The 9,903-nt window shown below is 44.8% G+C and overlaps 1 long non-coding RNA gene across 1 annotated transcript; it reads right to left on the bottom strand.

Annotated features, from left to right (window-relative positions):
* Positions 1-1,590: 1,590 nt before the first annotated feature.
* Positions 1,591-5,100, bottom strand: LOC127293181 (uncharacterized). The gene is made up of 3 exons (XR_011742612.1): positions 4,684-5,100; positions 3,038-3,123; positions 1,591-1,827 (listed from the first exon to the last, which is right to left on the bottom strand). It is a non-coding gene; the product is annotated as an uncharacterized lncRNA (long non-coding RNA).
* Positions 5,101-9,903: the final 4,803 nt, after the last annotated feature.

Genomic DNA, 9,903 nt, shown 5'->3' on the forward strand with positions numbered 1-9,903 from the left:
TAATTAACCAGTATCTCAAAAGATAACGTAGCACTATGAAGGCACCCTTTTTGATAACCTTTTACACCCATTGTTTCATATATAACTAATTGATTTTGCCTCCAAAAGGAGGACGAGAGACCCGCCATCTGCATCGAGAGAGATGCATAAGGACTTTCATAAGTATATGACTTAACGATCACATCCTTTATCTGAATATGAATGAACCGTTGCTTGCAATGAATTAGTACTAGTCAGTCATCAGCAAACATAGTATACTCCGTATGTGAATGCATTCCTGAATTAGTAACTCTATGCAACTGCAGAATATGGATGTAATTAACAAGTATCTCAAATGTTAACGTAGAAACAGAAAAATAGAAGAAAATCGTTTGTAATTACATGCGTAGCTTATATTTTCTAGAGATCGGGGAAAAAGCGTTGATTGGATGTACCTACATGCAGATCAAACAGTTCTTTGTTTATATCGGTGAACAATCTGCAAAATGGTATAATTAATTTTGTTTTTGATACATTATTTCTCCCATTTTCTTGAATAGATTTCAGTTTCCCACAATTATCTTTGATTAGTGATTGTGACGTCCCCTCATTCAAAATAACTCAGGTTATCTTTTTTCTAATTCAGTGTTATTTAAGTTTGAGTAAGTTTACGACTAATATCTACAACCTCATATATATATATGATTTAGCACCTGCAGGCCTAGCAAAGTTAGCTGCCTGTAGTCCCCTGTATAGTTCTTTCTTTTTGCTTTCTCAGTTTTTTGTAGCCTTGCTACAACCCTGTATGCTCTAATATATAATGATGCACGACTAGGCATGTGTTCGAGAAAAGAAAATCTAAATATCTTTTGTAATATATGAACCTATATTGATGTTTTAGATGTTGGTAGTATAACTTTCGATAAACTTGAACAGACTTAAATCATTTTAACTTAGCACAACCATATGGCGTACCTTTTTTAGAACGCGAAAATGAGGTAAACAAATACCATGTGTACCCTTTACTATCAATAGTAGAGAAGAGATTATGAACCTTCAACTCTAAAATGCAAATTCTTCTACTGAATGGATAGCTGCATCTGATACCTATTTTGCAAATGTTACCAAACTTGGGGTTAGCTATAAAAAGGCATTTCTTTCTTGTCAAGCTTAATGCACTACCAACACAACCAAAAGTCCGAACTGATCACAAGGGCGGCAATCCACTTATACAATTTAACACCCCCCTCACGTGTGATCGGAGACAAGTCAACATGTGGAAAGACTCAGAGGTATAGCTCAAGAGGCATATACGTGGACTCCGAGGGGGCAACAACAATTTTAGGATAAATTGCGAAAGCCAGGACTCGAACTCGAGACCCTGGCTCTGACACCATGTCAAGCTTCATGGACTAGCCAACGCAGGTCTAGGCAATCCACTTATACAGTTAAACATTTCTTACCCTTCGGGTGGTGTGACGCCCCGGAACCGGTACCATGAGGATCCCAGCGAACCCGCCGAAATCCGCATGATATCGATTCAGAGACGCCCTCCGACACGACGTGCGCGAAGAATCACACACGTGATGCCAGAGGAATTAACACGAGCGGTAACATTACAACAAGATTACAATAGAGCCCACAAGATACATATATTACAACAACGACTCCAACGAGTCAAGATACAAATAGATACATACAAAGATCCAAATCATACAGAAGATCAAATGCGTCCGAGTACGGACAAGATACAAATTGGACTAAGAGTCCTGAAGATAACCAGTGGCGTCCATAACCCTGCCCAGGCCAAGCCGGAAGGGTAACCTTGCTAACGTCGTCATCTCGTACCTGTCAAAGTCGGGCCATCGGTTGCCGACAAAAGGGGGAGGAGACAAAAAGAAAGGAAGGCGAGGGTAAGTACCATTGGCACGTACTTGCGAGACAAGACCAGCTATGCTCGCTGGTGGGCGGTATAAATTTCACCCGGCTATATGTGGAGTTAGCGGCAGCAAAGCTACTATCCAATAGAGACACGCTACAACATCCGTCTACTCAGAGAAGATAAGAGAGCGCACAAGGTAACAGATAAATACTACACAAACATAACCCAGCCAATGCGATCCCCCTTCGCCAAGAGGTATTGCAAAGGCACACACACTTTTGAAAGAGTTTTATTAGCAAATTATTAACAACAGGAAATAAGGTGTAAGTTGTTCTATGATCAAGCTATACAATTCGAAGTCGTCCATAACCGCGGACACGGCTTATCGATAAGATGTACACCCTGCAGGGGTTGCCCAAATGTAACCATACGCATGCTCGAACCCACTTACTACAGGTGGAGTCTCACAACAAGACCGTTCCCAATGCAAGAGAAAGTTTAATGGGAGCCACCCAACTAAGCTACCCGTGACGAAGTTCGGCCGTACTCCGATACGGACCCAGAGGTTTGCGACGGCTTCCAAGGCGGGCACTAACGACCGGCCAAGGATAAGGAGTCCCGCGTTATGAGTACAGTACAGAAATAAACACCCGAAGGCAACAGGAAGTAAATCGTGCATCGTGCATATGGGCAAATAAAACCAAGGTTGTGGCTCCCAATTAAACAGACTCGAGGAAAGGTAGTGGGTGATGGGGGTCCCATTCCCCCACGTACGGGTAGAGCGCTCAATCTCGGAACAGATAACAAGAACTCGGGTCCTAGGGGACATTAGCGAGTCAAAGTTCCGATGCTTTCGCAAAGGGGCTCACAGATGCCTCTGCTTACAATTTTAGTTGTTAACAATAAAGTAAAGTGTGATTATCTCCAACAAAAGATATAGCATGTGATAACCTCCCAACAAGATATCCCGAACATCTCGAGATATCAACAAGACCCTAAACTCGCCTACGACTCGCAAAGCTGGCAAACAACAAACAATAGGTAGGGCGAGGAGGTGTATCTCGGACATATAGGTAACAGGTGGATAGGACACGTGACACAACAGAATCGCAACACAAGGATAGCAATAGATCAAAAGAGCATGTAAAAGTAAAATAGGTGAAGGGGTGGGCTCGCCTGTGGAAAGCTGCAGAAGAACTTGTCGGAGAACTCGTCGTATCTCACAACACCACTTCGTGATCCTATCCGGGAAGAAGCAAATGCTGAAACACACAACCCATGCAAGTCTTACTACTATGGATAAAGAAGATCCAGCATGATCAAGATGATATGAATGACATGGCAGATATAGTGCAATGCAACTTATCCATATTAATCGGAGTTGGAACCCCGGACAAACTCATTAGGGTTGGAGTTGCATTTCCTACCGACAAAGTTAAGTGTTCATTAGCATGGCACAACATGGCAGGGGTTCGCTACTTCAATATTAATCGGAGCGAGGAACCGTAGCCGGTAATTCCCAAATACTCCGTGTTTAATTATTAGGTGCGATGCAAACTATAACGGAACAACATGATGCGGGATGCGAACAATTATATGGATGGCCGTTAATTATATGGAATTTCCAAGTTTCAAAGACTACACACATTTTGATAATCCGAAAAACAAAACAGAAGAAAGAAAAAGGGTTTTATTTTAAACCAGAGGCTACAGGAATTCGATCCCTGGACATCCTGATTGAATAGAAGGAAAAACCAATCGATCTGGTACATGTATTTGAAATATTAAAGAGCCCATACATAGTGAGGCAAGGTTTCAGAAAAGCTGAACCTTTACCAAAAGAAATGAACATGTGTTAACTGAACTGCACCTGATACAGAGGAAAACCCCGGCATGAACAAAACGAGAACTGACTCTGCTGGGATTTGAAAACAAGGTCTGCTTGATCAGATCTCGTGTAGCTTGCCACTGGGCTGGTGATCGATTTGTGATAGAAACTTAGTGGAAAAGTTTTTGGGCAGATCTATGCTACAACTTGATGAAACTGAAAACTGAAACAGAGTGTATGCTGAAAACTGGAACGGAAACAGGTAAAGCAGAAGGTGGGCAACAGAACAGAAATTCCAGTCGAGCTACACATAACTGAAAGTGTCATTTTTATTTAACTGAATCTGGATAGATGCTAAAATCTGGAACATGAGATGGTAAAAGAATGATGTGTGCCGTTATATACACAAGCTAGCAGACAACGATCTGGATCGTTTCATGTTATGCATAGCTAGCTAAACAAGCAAACTAGCAGGCTGCTGGATGGATTGATGATTTGCAAGATGTGCTAGCTGAAAGAAAATGAACAAAACGTTCAGGAGTGGTGCAACGACTTCTGTGTATCCTGGTGGCGATGAAAAGTGAACAAATGGTGGCGCTGTACTGCTGTCTAGCAAGGAAACAAGTGGCAGTGAAGTTGGGATCGATTAGTGATGTGCAGCGAAAGGGATCAGGGACATGGCGAGCTGAATTGGAGAGGCTCGGCTGACACGAGCAAACACAGGACATGCAGCGAGCTGGGGAATTGAAACCGGGATCGAACCAGGACTCTCCCAATGAATCAAATGGAACAAATCAGAAGAACTGCAGCGTCTTGGTGACAGGAACTGGCTGCAGTAAGTTTGACACGGATATAGAAGGTGTGCACTGTACTGACGAACTGACGAACTATAGAAAATAGGTGACAGCATCCCGCGGTGGACGGAAGGGGAGGCCGAGTTTCGGAGCTTAAACGAGACGGGGGGGGAGAGGGGGAATTGGAAGAGGATGCTCACCATGCTCTCTGGGTGCAGACGACGACGACAGAGGAGCACTGAGTGATCGCAGATGGTTGAAGACGCCGGCGGCCGGAGTGGAGGTCGAGGATGGCCTTGTCCATTCAGAGCAGCTCCGGCTCCTTGAAGGTGACGAGGACGAAGAGGAGATCATGGCGAGTCCATCCCGCTGCTCGGCGCTGTGAACGACGGCAAGGAACGGTGGAGTAGTTGGGGATTGGCTCCGGTCGTGCTAAACTGAATTTGACTGAACTTTTCGCTGCATCCTTTGGTGAGAGAGAGGGAGAAATTAGTGGCGGCGTGAGGAGGGAAGATGGAGGAGGCTAGGGTTCCTGCAGCGCTTGTAGAGAGGATTAAACAGGGGAAAAGAGAAGCAGCGTGGTGGTTGAGCTTAGTGACAGCAACTCACGTTTCTCTTGTGAGGCAAAAAGGAGAAAAAGGCATCGCTCCTGATAGTCTTGGTGGCTGAAGATACTGGAAAAGGAACGGTGGCCAATGGGAGTCAGCCAACCCTTTTAACAAAAACTAAAACTGTGGATTTCTTTGATTAGAATTTGATAGAAGGAAACACAAAGGAAGGAAGAAAAGAATATGAAGAAGTGGAGAAAGAAAAAGAAGTCAAGCCCTTGATTTGAAAACTGGTTCTGAAACCATTTGAAAGACAAACCAAAAACAAACTAGATTTTTGGGTTTTTGAAAAATGAAGAGACACCAGGGAGGGATTTATAAAACCATACAAGAGTAAAAACTAAATAGGTTTTATTTAAATATATTTTATTTTGTCAAAACCCTGTATATGATGTATGCATAATGATGATGACTTTTCGGAACGACACGGAAAAACGAGCGGCGAAGAAAAACTAATATAGGGTTTTTTTTGTTTTTCGGGTCGTTACAATCGACACCACTAACAAGGAACCTCGCCCCGAGGTTCCACCTCAAGGTACAGGGGAGAGAGGTGAACTATCGGATCTTCAGGCGAAGTGTCGAACTCCTCGACACCACTAACAAGAAGTCTTGCTCCTGCTTGATCGGCGACACCACCAACAAGAAGTCGTTCTTCCGTCGATGATGATGACTCCGGAGAAACAAAGGAAGGAACAATAGGCACATGGATCCACCAATTCATCGTAACAAGAGCGAATAATAAGAGTAGTCGGTATGGTCATGACTCCATCCCGCACTCGAAGTATTACTCTGCACATGAATAGGAGAATCGTGTAACCAACTCCCGAAATTCAGATTGGCGATCTCGACAAGCGTCGTTAGCGGAGATTCGACGGGGTCAAAGCACATAGATTTGAAGAAGGATCACAAACACATAGTTGATGTCAACGGAGCAGATGGAGGTAGCCGCCGGTGACGTTCTTCTGTCGGAAGTCTTCAGAGAGCGGTCCTATTAGGTGAAAGGCATAGATCGTCCAACACACGTAGAGACCTAAGACTCGGAAAACTCAGATAAGAGAGAAGACTCAAAACTCGCATAGATAAGAGGAGAAAGCATAGGGATAAGAAGAAAATCAGAGCTAATCAGATCTATCCAACGAATTTTAGAAAATAGTTTTGACACTCTAAACTCAACGACCGTTGGCAAGGTTATCCTACAGGCTGGACTAGTGGGGTATCGTCAACCTGAGCTCTGATACCAACTTGTGACGCCCCGGAACCGGTACCATGAGGATCCCAGCGAACCCGCCGAAATCCGCATGATATCGATTCAGAGACGCCCTCCGACACGACGTGCGCGAAGAATCACACACGTGATGCCAGAGGAATTAACACGAGCGGTAACATTACAACAAGATTACAATAGAGCCCACAAGATACATATATTACAACAACGACTCCAACGAGTCAAGATACAAATAGATACATACAAAGATCCAAATCATACAGAAGATCAAATGCGTCCGAGTACGGACAAGATACAAATTGGACTAAGAGTCCTGAAGATAACCAGTGGCGTCCATAACCCTGCCCAGGCCAAGCCGGAAGGGTAACCTTGCTAACGTCGTCATCTCGTACCTGTCAAAGTCGGGCCATCGGTTGCCGACAAAAGGGGGAGGAGACAAAAAGAAAGGAAGGCGAGGGTAAGTACCATTGGCACGTACTTGCGAGACAAGACCAGCTATGCTCGCTGGTGGGCGGTATAAATTTCACCCGGCTATATGTGGAGTTAGCGGCAGCAAAGCTACTATCCAATAGAGACACGCTACAACATCCGTCTACTCAGAGAAGATAAGAGAGCGCACAAGGTAACAGATAAATACTACACAAACATAACCCAGCCAATGCGATCCCCCTTCGCCAAGAGGTATTGCAAAGGCACACACACTTTTGAAAGAGTTTTATTAGCAAATTATTAACAACAGGAAATAAGGTGTAAGTTGTTCTATGATCAAGCTATACAATTCGAAGTCGTCCATAACCGCGGACACGGCTTATCGATAAGATGTACACCCTGCAGGGGTTGCCCAAATGTAACCATACGCATGCTCGAACCCACTTACTACAGGTGGAGTCTCACAACAAGACCGTTCCCAATGCAAGAGAAAGTTTAATGGGAGCCACCCAACTAAGCTACCCGTGACGAAGTTCGGCCGTACTCCGATACGGACCCAGAGGTTTGCGACGGCTTCCAAGGCGGGCACTAACGACCGGCCAAGGATAAGGAGTCCCGCGTTATGAGTACAGTACAGAAATAAACACCCGAAGGCAACAGGAAGTAAATCGTGCATCGTGCATATGGGCAAATAAAACCAAGGTTGTGGCTCCCAATTAAACAGACTCGAGGAAAGGTAGTGGGTGATGGGGGTCCCATTCCCCCACGTACGGGTAGAGCGCTCAATCTCGGAACAGATAACAAGAACTCGGGTCCTAGGGGACATTAGCGAGTCAAAGTTCCGATGCTTTCGCAAAGGGGCTCACAGATGCCTCTGCTTACAATTTTAGTTGTTAACAATAAAGTAAAGTGTGATTATCTCCAACAAAAGATATAGCATGTGATAACCTCCCAACAAGATATCCCGAACATCTCGAGATATCAACAAGACCCTAAACTCGCCTACGACTCGCAAAGCTGGCAAACAACAAACAATAGGTAGGGCGAGGAGGTGTATCTCGGACATATAGGTAACAGGTGGATAGGACACGTGACACAACAGAATCGCAACACAAGGATAGCAATAGATCAAAAGAGCATGTAAAAGTAAAATAGGTGAAGGGGTGGGCTCGCCTGTGGAAAGCTGCGAGAAGAACTTGTCGGAGAACTCGTCGTATCTCACAACACCACTTCGTGATCCTATCCGGGAAGAAGCAAATGCTGAAACACACAACCCATGCAAGTCTTACTACTATGGATAAAGAAGATCCAGCATGATCAAGATGATATGAATGACATGGCAGATATAGTGCAATGCAACTTATCCATATTAATCGGAGTTGGAACCCCGGACAAACTCATTAGGGTTGGAGTTGCATTTCCTACCGACAAAGTTAAGTGTTCATTAGCATGGCACAACATGGCAGGGGTTCGCTACTTCAATATTAATCGGAGCGAGGAACCGTAGCCGGTAATTCCCAAATACTCCGTGTTTAATTATTAGGTGCGATGCAAACTATAACGGAACAACATGATGCGGGATGCGAACAATTATATGGATGGCCGTTAATTATATGGAATTTCCAAGTTTCAAAGACTACACACATTTTGATAATCCGAAAAACAAAACAGAAGAAAGAAAAAGGGTTTTATTTTAAACCAGAGGCTACAGGAATTCGATCCCTGGACATCCTGATTGAATAGAAGGAAAAACCAATCGATCTGGTACATGTATTTGAAATATTAAAGAGCCCATACATAGTGAGGCAAGGTTTCAGAAAAGCTGAACCTTTACCAAAAGAAATGAACATGTGTTAACTGAACTGCACCTGATACAGAGGAAAACCCCGGCATGAACAAAACGAGAACTGACTCTGCTGGGATTTGAAAACAAGGTCTGCTTGATCAGATCTCGTGTAGCTTGCCACTGGGCTGGTGATCGATTTGTGATAGAAACTTAGTGGAAAAGTTTTTGGGCAGATCTATGCTACAACTTGATGAAACTGAAAACTGAAACAGAGTGTATGCTGAAAACTGGAACGGAAACAGGTAAAGCAGAAGGTGGGCAACAGAACAGAAATTCCAGTCGAGCTACACATAACTGAAAGTGTCATTTTTATTTAACTGAATCTGGATAGATGCTAAAATCTGGAACATGAGATGGTAAAAGAATGATGTGTGCCGTTATATACACAAGCTAGCAGACAACGATCTGGATCGTTTCATGTTATGCATAGCTAGCTAAACAAGCAAACTAGCAGGCTGCTGGATGGATTGATGATTTGCAAGATGTGCTAGCTGAAAGAAAATGAACAAAACGTTCAGGAGTGGTGCAACGACTTCTGTGTATCCTGGTGGCGATGAAAAGTGAACAAATGGTGGCGCTGTACTGCTGTCTAGCAAGGAAACAAGTGGCAGTGAAGTTGGGATCGATTAGTGATGTGCAGCGAAAGGGATCAGGGACATGGCGAGCTGAATTGGAGAGGCTCGGCTGACACGAGCAAACACAGGACATGCAGCGAGCTGGGGAATTGAAACCGGGATCGAACCAGGACTCTCCCAATGAATCAAATGGAACAAATCAGAAGAACTGCAGCGTCTTGGTGACAGGAACTGGCTGCAGTAAGTTTGACACGGATATAGAAGGTGTGCACTGTCTTGTGAACTGACGAACTATATAAAATCTGTGACAGCATCCCCCGGTGGACGGACGGGGAGGCCGCTTATCGGCGCTTAACCGCGACGGGGGGGGGGAGAGGGGGAATTGGAAGAGGATGCTCACCATGCTCTCTGGGTGCAGACGACGACGACAGAGGAGCACTGAGTGATCGCAGATGGTTGAAGACGCCGGCGGCCGGAGTGGAGGTCGAGGATGGCCTTGTCCATTCAGAGCAGCTCCGGCTCCTTGAAGGTGACGAGGACGAAGAGGAGATCATGGCGAGTCCATCCCGCTGCTCGGCGCTGTGAACGACGGCAAGGAACGGTGGAGTAGTTGGGGATTGGCTCCGGTCGTGCTAAACTGAATTTGACTGAACTTTTCGCTGCATCCTTTGGTGAGAGAGAGGGAGAAATTAGTGGCGGCGTGAGGAGGGAAGATGGAGGAGGCTAGGGTTCCTGCA

The sequence above is a fragment of the Lolium perenne genome, chromosome 4 (assembly GCF_019359855.2).
Source record: "Lolium perenne isolate Kyuss_39 chromosome 4, Kyuss_2.0, whole genome shotgun sequence".
NCBI classification, from domain to species: Eukaryota; Viridiplantae; Streptophyta; class Magnoliopsida; order Poales; family Poaceae; genus Lolium; species Lolium perenne.